The sequence below is a fragment of the Arachis hypogaea genome, chromosome 1 (genome assembly GCF_003086295.3).
Source record: "Arachis hypogaea cultivar Tifrunner chromosome 1, arahy.Tifrunner.gnm2.J5K5, whole genome shotgun sequence".
In the NCBI taxonomy this organism is placed as follows: domain Eukaryota; kingdom Viridiplantae; phylum Streptophyta; class Magnoliopsida; order Fabales; family Fabaceae; genus Arachis; species Arachis hypogaea.
This window is the reverse complement of record NC_092036.1, coordinates 61555160-61564929: the sequence shown is the minus strand read 5'-3', so window position 1 is coordinate 61564929 and position 9770 is coordinate 61555160.

Here is a 9770-nt window from a genome sequence, read left to right as displayed (position 1 = left end):
CGACCTAAGTGTTTAGAATAACTAAAGAAAACAAACAATCAAGACTTTCTAGTCATCCTCAAGCGCAATTGAACCTGGACCCATGATGAACGGATAATTTATACGCTTTTTGGCATTGTTTTTAGGTAGTTTTTAGTTACTTTTTAGTATATTTTTATTAGTTTTTATGCAAAAATCACATTTCTGGACTTTACTATGAGTTTGTGTGTTTTTTTGTGATTTCAGATATATTCTGGCTGAAATTGAGGGACCTGAGCAAAAATCTGATTCAGAGGCTAAGAAAGGACTGCAGATGCTGTTGGATTCTGACTCTCCTGCACTCAAAGTTGATTTTATGGAGCTAAAGAAGCCCAATTGGCGTGCTCTTAATTACGTTAGAAAGTAGACATCTTGGGCTTTCCAGTAATGTATAATAGTCCATACTTTTTCCGAGATTTGATGGCCCAAATTAGCGTCCAAACACCCACAGAGACCTTTTTTTGGCCTAAAACGCCGGAACTGGCACCAGAATTGGAGTTAAAAGCCCAAACTGGCATCCAAGCTGGCGTTTAACTCCAAGAGTGGCCTATGCACGTGAAAGATTCAAAGCTCACTCCAAACACACACCAAGTCGGCCCCGAAAGTGGATTTCTGCACTATCTGCACTTAGTTACTCATTTTCTGTAAACCTAGTTTACTAGTTTAGTATAAATAGCACTTTTTACTATTGTATTCGGAGTCTCTGACCTTTTGGGAGTTCTTCAAATCCTTTTTGGAGGCTGGTCATTCAGCCATGACTAGACCATTTTGTTCTAATGTATTTTTCTACGGTGGAGTTTCTACACCTCATAGATTAAGGTAAGGAGCTCTGTTGTTCATCATGAACTAATGCAAGTATTATTGTTTCTCTTTCAATTCACGCCTACTTCTTCTCCAAGATATACTCTCGTACTTAATTTAGTTAAGTCAGAATGAAGGGGTGACCCGTGACAATTGACAAACCCCAATTTGACGGTTTATCTTGTATTGATTTTAGGGGATTTTATAACCTTTTACCCACATTTATTCAATGAAATAGTATGGTTTTGTATATTCTCCTTTAATTGTGCTTAAGAGTGAAAACATGCTTTTTAGGCCTTAAAATAGATAAATCTAATTCACCTTGATTCCATTAGATGCCTTGATATGTTTGTTAAGTGATTTAAGGTTTAGGAGGCAAAGATTGGATCAAGGGAATGAAGAAAGAAGCATGAAAAGTTGGAGAACTCATGAAGAAATGAAAGAACCGGAAAGCTGTCAAGCCGACCTCTTCGCACTTAAACGACCATAACTTGAGCTACAGAGGTCCAAATGATGCGGTTCCTGTTGGGTTAGAAAGCTAACATCCGGGGCTTCGAAACGATATAAGATTTGCCATAGTTGCTACAAGTATGGTGGCGCGCACGAGTATAGTACGCGCACGCGCCGTTCCTGCCACCTAGTCCACTTGAAGCAAAACGTGGCCAGCGATTTTAGAAGCCTTGTGGGCCCAATCCAACTCATTTCTGATGCTATTTAACCCAAGGAGTGAAGAGGGAAACACATGTTAGTTACCAATTAGTTTTAGTTTAGCTTTTAGTTAGTTTCTAGAGAGAGAAGCTCTCACTTCTCTCTAGGATTAGGATTAGGATTAGGTTTAGTTCTTAGATCTAGATTTTAATTCATCTTCTTCTACTTCTATCTTTTCAATTCCTTGTTGTTACATTCATATTCCTCTATTCTTTTGTTGTAATTTCCTTTATGTTGTTCTTATACTTTGATTGTAGATCCACTTTTGTTCCTTCCTTTCTCTTTCAATTCAATTCAAGGTAAATCATAATAATTGTGTTCCTTTTGATTTGTATTGTTAATTCCTTTCAATAATTGTTGTTAGATTTTGTTCTTGTTATCCATTTACTATGTTTTCCTTTTATGCCTTCCAAGTGTTTGATGAAATGCTTGGTTGGATTTTAGAGTAGGATTTTATACTCTTGGCTTGGAAAGGTAATTTAGGACCTCTTGAGTTACTAATGTCCAAGAGATTGATGATTGGGAGCCATTGACTCTAGTTCTCACTAATTGAATTAGTGGAGAGTTAGGACTTATGGACTAGGATTGATATAGCTCATTTGACTTTCCTTTACTACTAGTTAGAGGATGATTTAATGAGATTAATCCTTGCCAATTCTCATATTGTGGTTAGTGATTAGGATAGAGATCCTTGACCACCAACCCTTGCCAAGACCTTTTTAGGCCTTAGTTTACTTTCTTGCCATTTATCTTTCATGCTTCATATCAAAACCCCAAAATAACTCACAACCAATAACAAGACACTCTATTGTAATTCCTAGGGAGAACGACCCGAGGTTTCAATACTTCGGTTTATAAATTTAGGGGTTTGTTTTAGTGACAAACAAATTTTTGCATGAGAGGATTATTGTTGGTTTAGAAACTATACTTTACAACGAGATTTCATTAGTGAAATTCTAAACCGTCAAAAATCCATTCGTCAAAATGGCGCCGTTGCCGGGGAGTTGCAATGGTGTCATGTTATTGGTTATTGTATATATGTGAATATTGTGAATATGTTTGCTTTTTGCTTCTTTGTTAGTTTTTAGTTTATTCTCTTTATTTGTTCCTATTTTTTGTTTTTGCCCTCTCTTACTATCATGAATTCTCATTTTGGCTATGAGTGTGATTACAATTATGTTGTAGGTGATGAGAGCTACAATGATAATGTGTATCAAGGATGGGATAACCAAAGGTGGGAGGAGCCATATGCATATGATCAATCTTCATGGCAACAACCTCCACCAATGCACTATGAAGAAGAGCCATTCTATGATGCATATCAATCCAATGGCTATGGTGAATCTCCTTGTGACTTTCAAGAACCACCACCATATGCCTATGATCCATACCCTCAACATAACTCCCAACCATACTCACAAGCCCCTTCTTACCAACCACCTTCATATGACCCTAATCCATATCCACCCTACCAACAACCATATGAGCCATATGAACCACACATAGAGCCACCACCATTCCAACATCAACATTTTCAAGAGCCACCCCCTCCATATTATTACCAAGATGAACCACCCCCAATATATGAAAATTTTCAACCACAAGATGAATTCTACCTTTCACCACAACCTCCCATGGAAGAATATTCATGTCTTTCAATCCAAGAGCCTTATGGTCCTACTCATGATATCCAAGAGGAACAAGAGTCAAGGGATCGTCTCAAGGAAGCATTGGATCAATTTCAAGCAACCATGGAGTGTGTTGTGCAACAAGTGGAAAGAGTGGAGAATATTGAACCACCACAACTCTACCAAGAAGAACCATCTTCCTACTATGAACCCTTCTCCCAAAATGAGGAACCCTTCCACCCACCCCAACCTCTAATGGATGAAACCCTTGGTGTTCTTGTTCAAGGGCAAGAAGAGATGAAAAGGGATGTGCAAAATTTCATGGCCGCCTTGGATGCGGTAACAAATCAATTAGCATCCCAATGCTTGAACACTCAAGAAACTCCCATGGCTACATGTGGAGAATTAAATGAAGAACATAGCATGAAGGAGAGATTGGAAATTCCGGTGGGAAATGAAGGAAGTTGCTTTGTATTGGAACAATTGGAGGAAGCTTTAATTGTTGAAGACAAGGAAGAAGTGGTAGAAGACTTAGGAGATGCGGAGCCTCCATGGGAACATAGAGTTGAAGAAAACCCCTCCAAGATGATTGAAATTGATGCTAGGAAGGAAAGTGCACACCTTCCAAGGCATATTCCATATGAAGACTTGGATAGGATAGAGCAAGGATTGAGTTCCCATGGCAATGAAGAGCAAGCATTAAGTCCTAGTGGTGGAGAATCCTTTGAACTTGAAAAACCTTCTCCCGGTGCATTTGAAAATGTTATGGAGGTAAACTTCTTTCACCCTCCCAATTATAGTTTGATTAAGGGAAAAGGCTTAGATAGTATTGATGAACAAAGGATTGAATTAGAGAAATCTTGTGAAGAGGTGGAGATCCTTAGAAAAAGGAGGATGGGGGTGGAATATGCTTTGTCAAGAACCTTGGAATCATCTTTGCCTAGGTTGCCATCTACACCTTCATTTGAGTGGGTGAAGTTCATTTCTATTAGATTTATTATCCCACTTGAATATGGTTTGCTTGATACGGATGGTCAACTTAGGATGCTTTGTGGGATGAAGCGTAAGCGAAAGATGTTTCGTGGTTGGCGTTGCAAATCAAGGCTCATTATGGTTGATGCATCAAACATGAGATACAAAGGTGGGAATAGTGCTCAAATAGGTGGGTCTAGGAGGATTGTTGGGCATTTCATAGAGAATTCTCCTTGTTCACCACCCAGATGGACTAATAATGATGATCAACCTCAAGACGGGTGTGAAAATAAAGTGTGGGATCCCGGATTACAAGAAGAGGATCAACTTTGGGAGCCCCAAGCTTGTGAAGAACTCCATCAAGACTTGGCTCAATCCATGAAGAATCTTGGGGCACAATGGAGAACCAAGCATTGGTGGGAGTTCCAAGATGAGTACAAGCACAAGCCACCTTGATGAGGAGCTCCCCATAAGTCCAACTTAAGGACAATAAACAAAAGTGCTAGGTGGGAGACACCCGACCATGGTAACATCTTTTCATTTTCTCTTTTGTAAATAGTGTAGAATTTGGTTGATTTCATATTTTGTTTAGTTAGTTGAGTATAGTTGGTAGTTTAGTAGGTTAAATAAGGTTTTATGGTATTTTGGTAGCTGTTTGGAGGTTTGGAATGCTTGGATTGGTGCAAAAATATAGCAAAAATTTTTGAAAAAAAAAAAAAAAACAGAGCATCATCCACGCGTACGCGCACTGCGTGCGTACGCGTACATTGAGCATTTTGGACCATCCACGCGAGCACGCCATGCACGCGTATGCGTGGATTGAGAAGTTCCACCTTCCATACCTTGACCCGAGAGTTAGGCCTGCACTGTGCGAAAATTGGGCCTGAGGCACACACTTATTTGCGCGCTCGCGCACATGACGCGTACGCGCCACTCTCGAAATAAGCCATCGACGCGCGCGCGTCATGCGTGCGTGCGCGTGGATGCCCTTTCTTCCATCCATTTCTTTTCTTCTCCTCTTTCCATTTCTTTTCCTTCTCCTTCCTTCTTCCCTCCTCCAATCCCTCATCCAACACTTCCTAACACCATGGATAACCATTTATTTTAGTTAGTTAATTAGTTAGTGAGTTAGTTTGTTAGATAGCTTTAGTTTGGTTTTCATTTTATTTTCTCTCTTTTCATTACAAGTGTTGGATTATTGACTTTGTTTACTATGCATTGCCTCCCCCTTATTGCCTAAATGCTATTCTAGCATGAATATTTGTAGATAATCTTTGTTGGATTCTATGATTGAGGTTATATTTAACTTGGTTTTGAGTTTTTCATGCTTACCTTTTGAAAAATACCAAGTGATGAGAATTGCCTTCGAGCTTGTAACTCTTTTTGAATTGCATGATTTGGCCACCATGTGATTTGAGCCTTATTTTGTGATTAGGCAACCTCTTGATGATGGATGATGATGTGCATTTACCTTAATGCATGATATTTCATGATCATATGCATCCATATGTGTTTGACTTGAATGCTTTCATGCTTCTTTAATGCTTGTTTTACCTTACAAGTTTACTTAAAGCATCTCAAGCACACTAGAATAAGTAAAGTGCATGCCTCTTTTGTGACATAGCTTTTTATGCTAATGTGTGCTCTAAACCGCGCAATTTAGAATTCACACACCTATTTGTCATTAATGTCACACTAATTCACTCACTCATTTCTAGTGATTTACCTCATTCCAACAAAGTATGCTTCCTTGAACCTAGGTAATCTTGAATTTGAGGATCTAACATACTTTACAGCATCGCGAATTCTGGCGACCGAATGATCAATCTCCTTCAATCCATCCTTCACAATCAGGTTTAAAATATGCGCACAACATCGTATATGGAGATACTCTCCATTCAAAACTGAACTCTTCCAAGAAATCATCCTTCTTTGTAAATACGTAACTCCTACATCGTTAAACGATGCATTATCAACTATCAAACTCAAGATCTTGTTCAACTTCCAGTTATTCAAGCAAGCTTTAACATTTTGAGGCATAATCTCTCCCGTGTGGCCAGTGACTTGGCAAAAATTTAGTATTTTCTTTTGCAGCTTTCATTCCACATCAATAAAATGAACAGTCAAACACATATACGCCATATTCTGACACGAACTCTAGTTATCAGTTGTAAGACAAACTCTTCCTTCGTATTTGGAAAAGTATTTTTGAAGTTGAACCTTCTTTGTTTCATAGAGCATCAAGATATCACGTGCCAATGTAATACGGGAAAGAGTGTTGAATCCTGGTTGCAGAGCCACCGAATATTCTTTAAAACCTTGACTTTCTACAAATTGAAAAGGAAGTTCCTCGCAAACAAACATTGATATCAATTTTTCCCGGGCATATTCTGCATCAAACCTACCCACTTGTGCTTCTGGGCTAGGCAATGTGCCTGTTTTCTGTCGTTTGCCTCTATCTAAACCGGGTTTGCTTATGCAAATCTTTAAATGTGATCTCATTGCACTTGTTCCATTTCCGCACTTGATCACTTTCAAATAGTGTTGACATTGAGCCTTATTTTCATAATCTGATGTTCTCTTGAAGTGGTCCCAAACTGTTGATCAATTTTTGCGCTCAGATGATGTGGTTGGGAGAGGAGGTAATGTAGAAGCCGAATGCTCTGCAGACTCTGACATGGGAACATCACGATCGGCTACCTCATTTTGAATAAGAAGCCATAAAATCTAATTATTAAATAATTCAACAAAGCAAAGTTATCAAGCACAAAGCCAAGTTCAAATAATATATACATATACTTTGAAACTGATTACAGGGGTGTTCAAACGAATTAAATATTAGTCATAAATCACACCAAAATACAATGAAGTATCTCTCCAAATAAAATAATTTGAAAAATAAAAAAATGCATTCTCTGTTGCCTTTTTTTCCATAGATAAAATAGAACCAACACAATTAAATATAACTATAGAGTTTAACAATAGTCAAAACAGAGGTCTGGAACCAAAATTACTTGCTTTTACTTTCGATAGATTTTATATATAACTAATTATTGAGAATACTTGCATAAAAAGATAAAAGAATAGGAAATTGTTTTATCTTCACTTTGTATTAGAACTTTTAATTACAACAAAGTAACTGATTTAAGCATACAAATACTGATCCTTCCTAAGACAATTGCTAGAAGCACATCCAAAGTATATTATTATTAGGAAAAATAGAAGCAACCTGTATTGTTCCTATAAGGATTAAAATCTAATAGCTGACCTAATCATATTCTAATAGTTGACCTAATCAATAAGGATTAATACCTATTTATATTTAAAAATGAAAGCATATTAAAAGGAATGGAGGCTGAGAGACACTAAATTCACTCTTTGGGTGATGGATCAGGTGAGCCAAAACCTTCCTAGAAAAGTCAGAAATATTTGTTTTAATTTAAGGGTGGGCAAAACAGAGAGTTTGATTTATGATGGCTATAGCAGCCAGTATGACCTCTATTCAAGCTATGGTTCACAATTATAAGTTATAACAATAGAAATGGTACTGAAATATGGCATTACAAGCATTACTCTGAAGGGTCAAAACTTACATATCTTTAATGTAGATGGGAAATTGTAAGAACCGGATTTTTCACGAATAAAATCATTTAAATGCCCAAATTAAATTCCAGAAAGTTAGAATGAGAATTTGGGGATTTAAATATATTTTTTGGACTCAGTAGGTTTTTCTGAGTCAGAAAACGTGTTCTCTGCGAAAAATCGTAAAAAATTGTGAACCGGTAGTTGAACCGGTTGAACCGATTCAAATCTGCCCGGTACCGCACAAGAAAAAGCGAAAACAGTCAAAAACCTTAGAAAAACATTAGAGATGGAAAACCGGGTGTTAGTGTTAAAGGTTTTGGCCCAAAGTGGACCAAATGGACCAAAAACACTTAGCGGGTTGGACCGGGTCCAAGTGGGTCCAAGTCCAATGTATATAACTCTCATTAAATGAGGTTTTCAGCTCATTCCACCCTCATATGGAGGAGGGGGCGCTGCTGAGTTGAGAAAGGGAGGAGAGAAAGAAGAAAACCCTAATCACCTCAATCTTCCCAAGCTCATATCTTGAGCTATAGAACTCCGATTTGTGTGCCGTTAGCGGCTACGTGTTCCTTGCGAAGAACTCTACAAAACCCATCCAGGAAACTCTAGAGATAAGCTCGAAATCCTCCCAGTTATTCTCTTCAAAATTTCGGGTATCTAGGGCTTGGGGCTAAGTGCGTTTTTGTGATTCTTGGTGTTTAGGTTCACTCTAATCCTTGCTTAGCTTTAGGTTTTGCCATCCAAATCTGTTGGAAAAGGTAAGAGGCTTTGATCTCTTGTGAACTTTTGATTTATGTTGAGCCCTAGGTTAATTTTGTGGGGATTTACATGTATATAGCTTGATTATTGTGAGTTTGAAGCTTGTTGGTGCTTGTTGGAGCTACATTGGTGGTTGGATTTTGGTTGAAAGCTCATTTGGTTCATATTGGGAATTGGCCAAGGTATAGTTTTGGTTTCCTCTATGTAGTATATAATATTCATGGACACTTAGGCTAGTAACCCATAGGATAGGTTTGAATTAAAGTGATTGTTGGTGTGTTGAATGTTGATGAATGATGGTTTATGATGAGTTGATGAATGTTGGATGCAATTATGATGGGTTATAATGATATGACGATGTTGAATGATTGTGTGGATTAGAAAGATGGCTTGTTATGATAAAAGTGATGTTAAGGTTGATGAAATAGTAAATTTGAATGTGATTTGATGATAAGTGTAATATAATTGATGTTGAGGTGGAGAATAGTGAGAGGTGAAGGAAAAAGGGGTATTGTTGGTGTATTATGACATAGAGGGTTGATTTTGATGAAAATTGGAGTTTGGAATGGTTTGCGTTGATTTTGGTTTTGTTTTAGAAAGGAATTGTAAAAATTGTGATTTTGGGTAAAAGTGAAATTTTGGTGAACTTTGTCTGATCATAACTTTTGCCTCGATTTCAAAATTGGTTGAAATTTGTTTAGAATTAAAGATCTTTGAAAACCCTTTAAATCGGTATAAAGTTTATGAAATTTGAAATTTTATAGAGGAAGTTATGATCACTCAAAAAATTGGTGTTGAAAACTGGAAATTCAGCAAAGTTACAGAATTCTGAGTTTTCTAGTATGTGCGCATGCACACTCTGCGTAAATGGTGACCTCTGTGCACGCACAGACCTGTGTGTTCGCACATGCAGAGGCAGGCAATCTTCCTACAGCGTTGGCACAGGTTGTGCGCGCGGACACCAATGGGAAGAGTGCAATCTGTGCGCACGCACACGTTGGGAAGGCCAGTCTGTTGGGGGCACTGGCACAGGTTGTGCAAGTCTGTGAATAGACCCTTATGAGTTTTGACACCTGTGCGTACGCACACTTTTAAAAATTTCCTGGGCATGCGCACGCACACCCCTGTGCGGATGCACACGCACTGTTTCTCAAATTTTGCTTTGTTTTCAACTATTTCACCTTCCTGTCAAGATTATAAGCTTCTATAACACCTTTTTAAGACTTTTGGACATAGTTTTGGGTGCTCAAACATGAGAAATGGTTTTAGGGTTTTAGACACTATTATTTGGAAAATGTT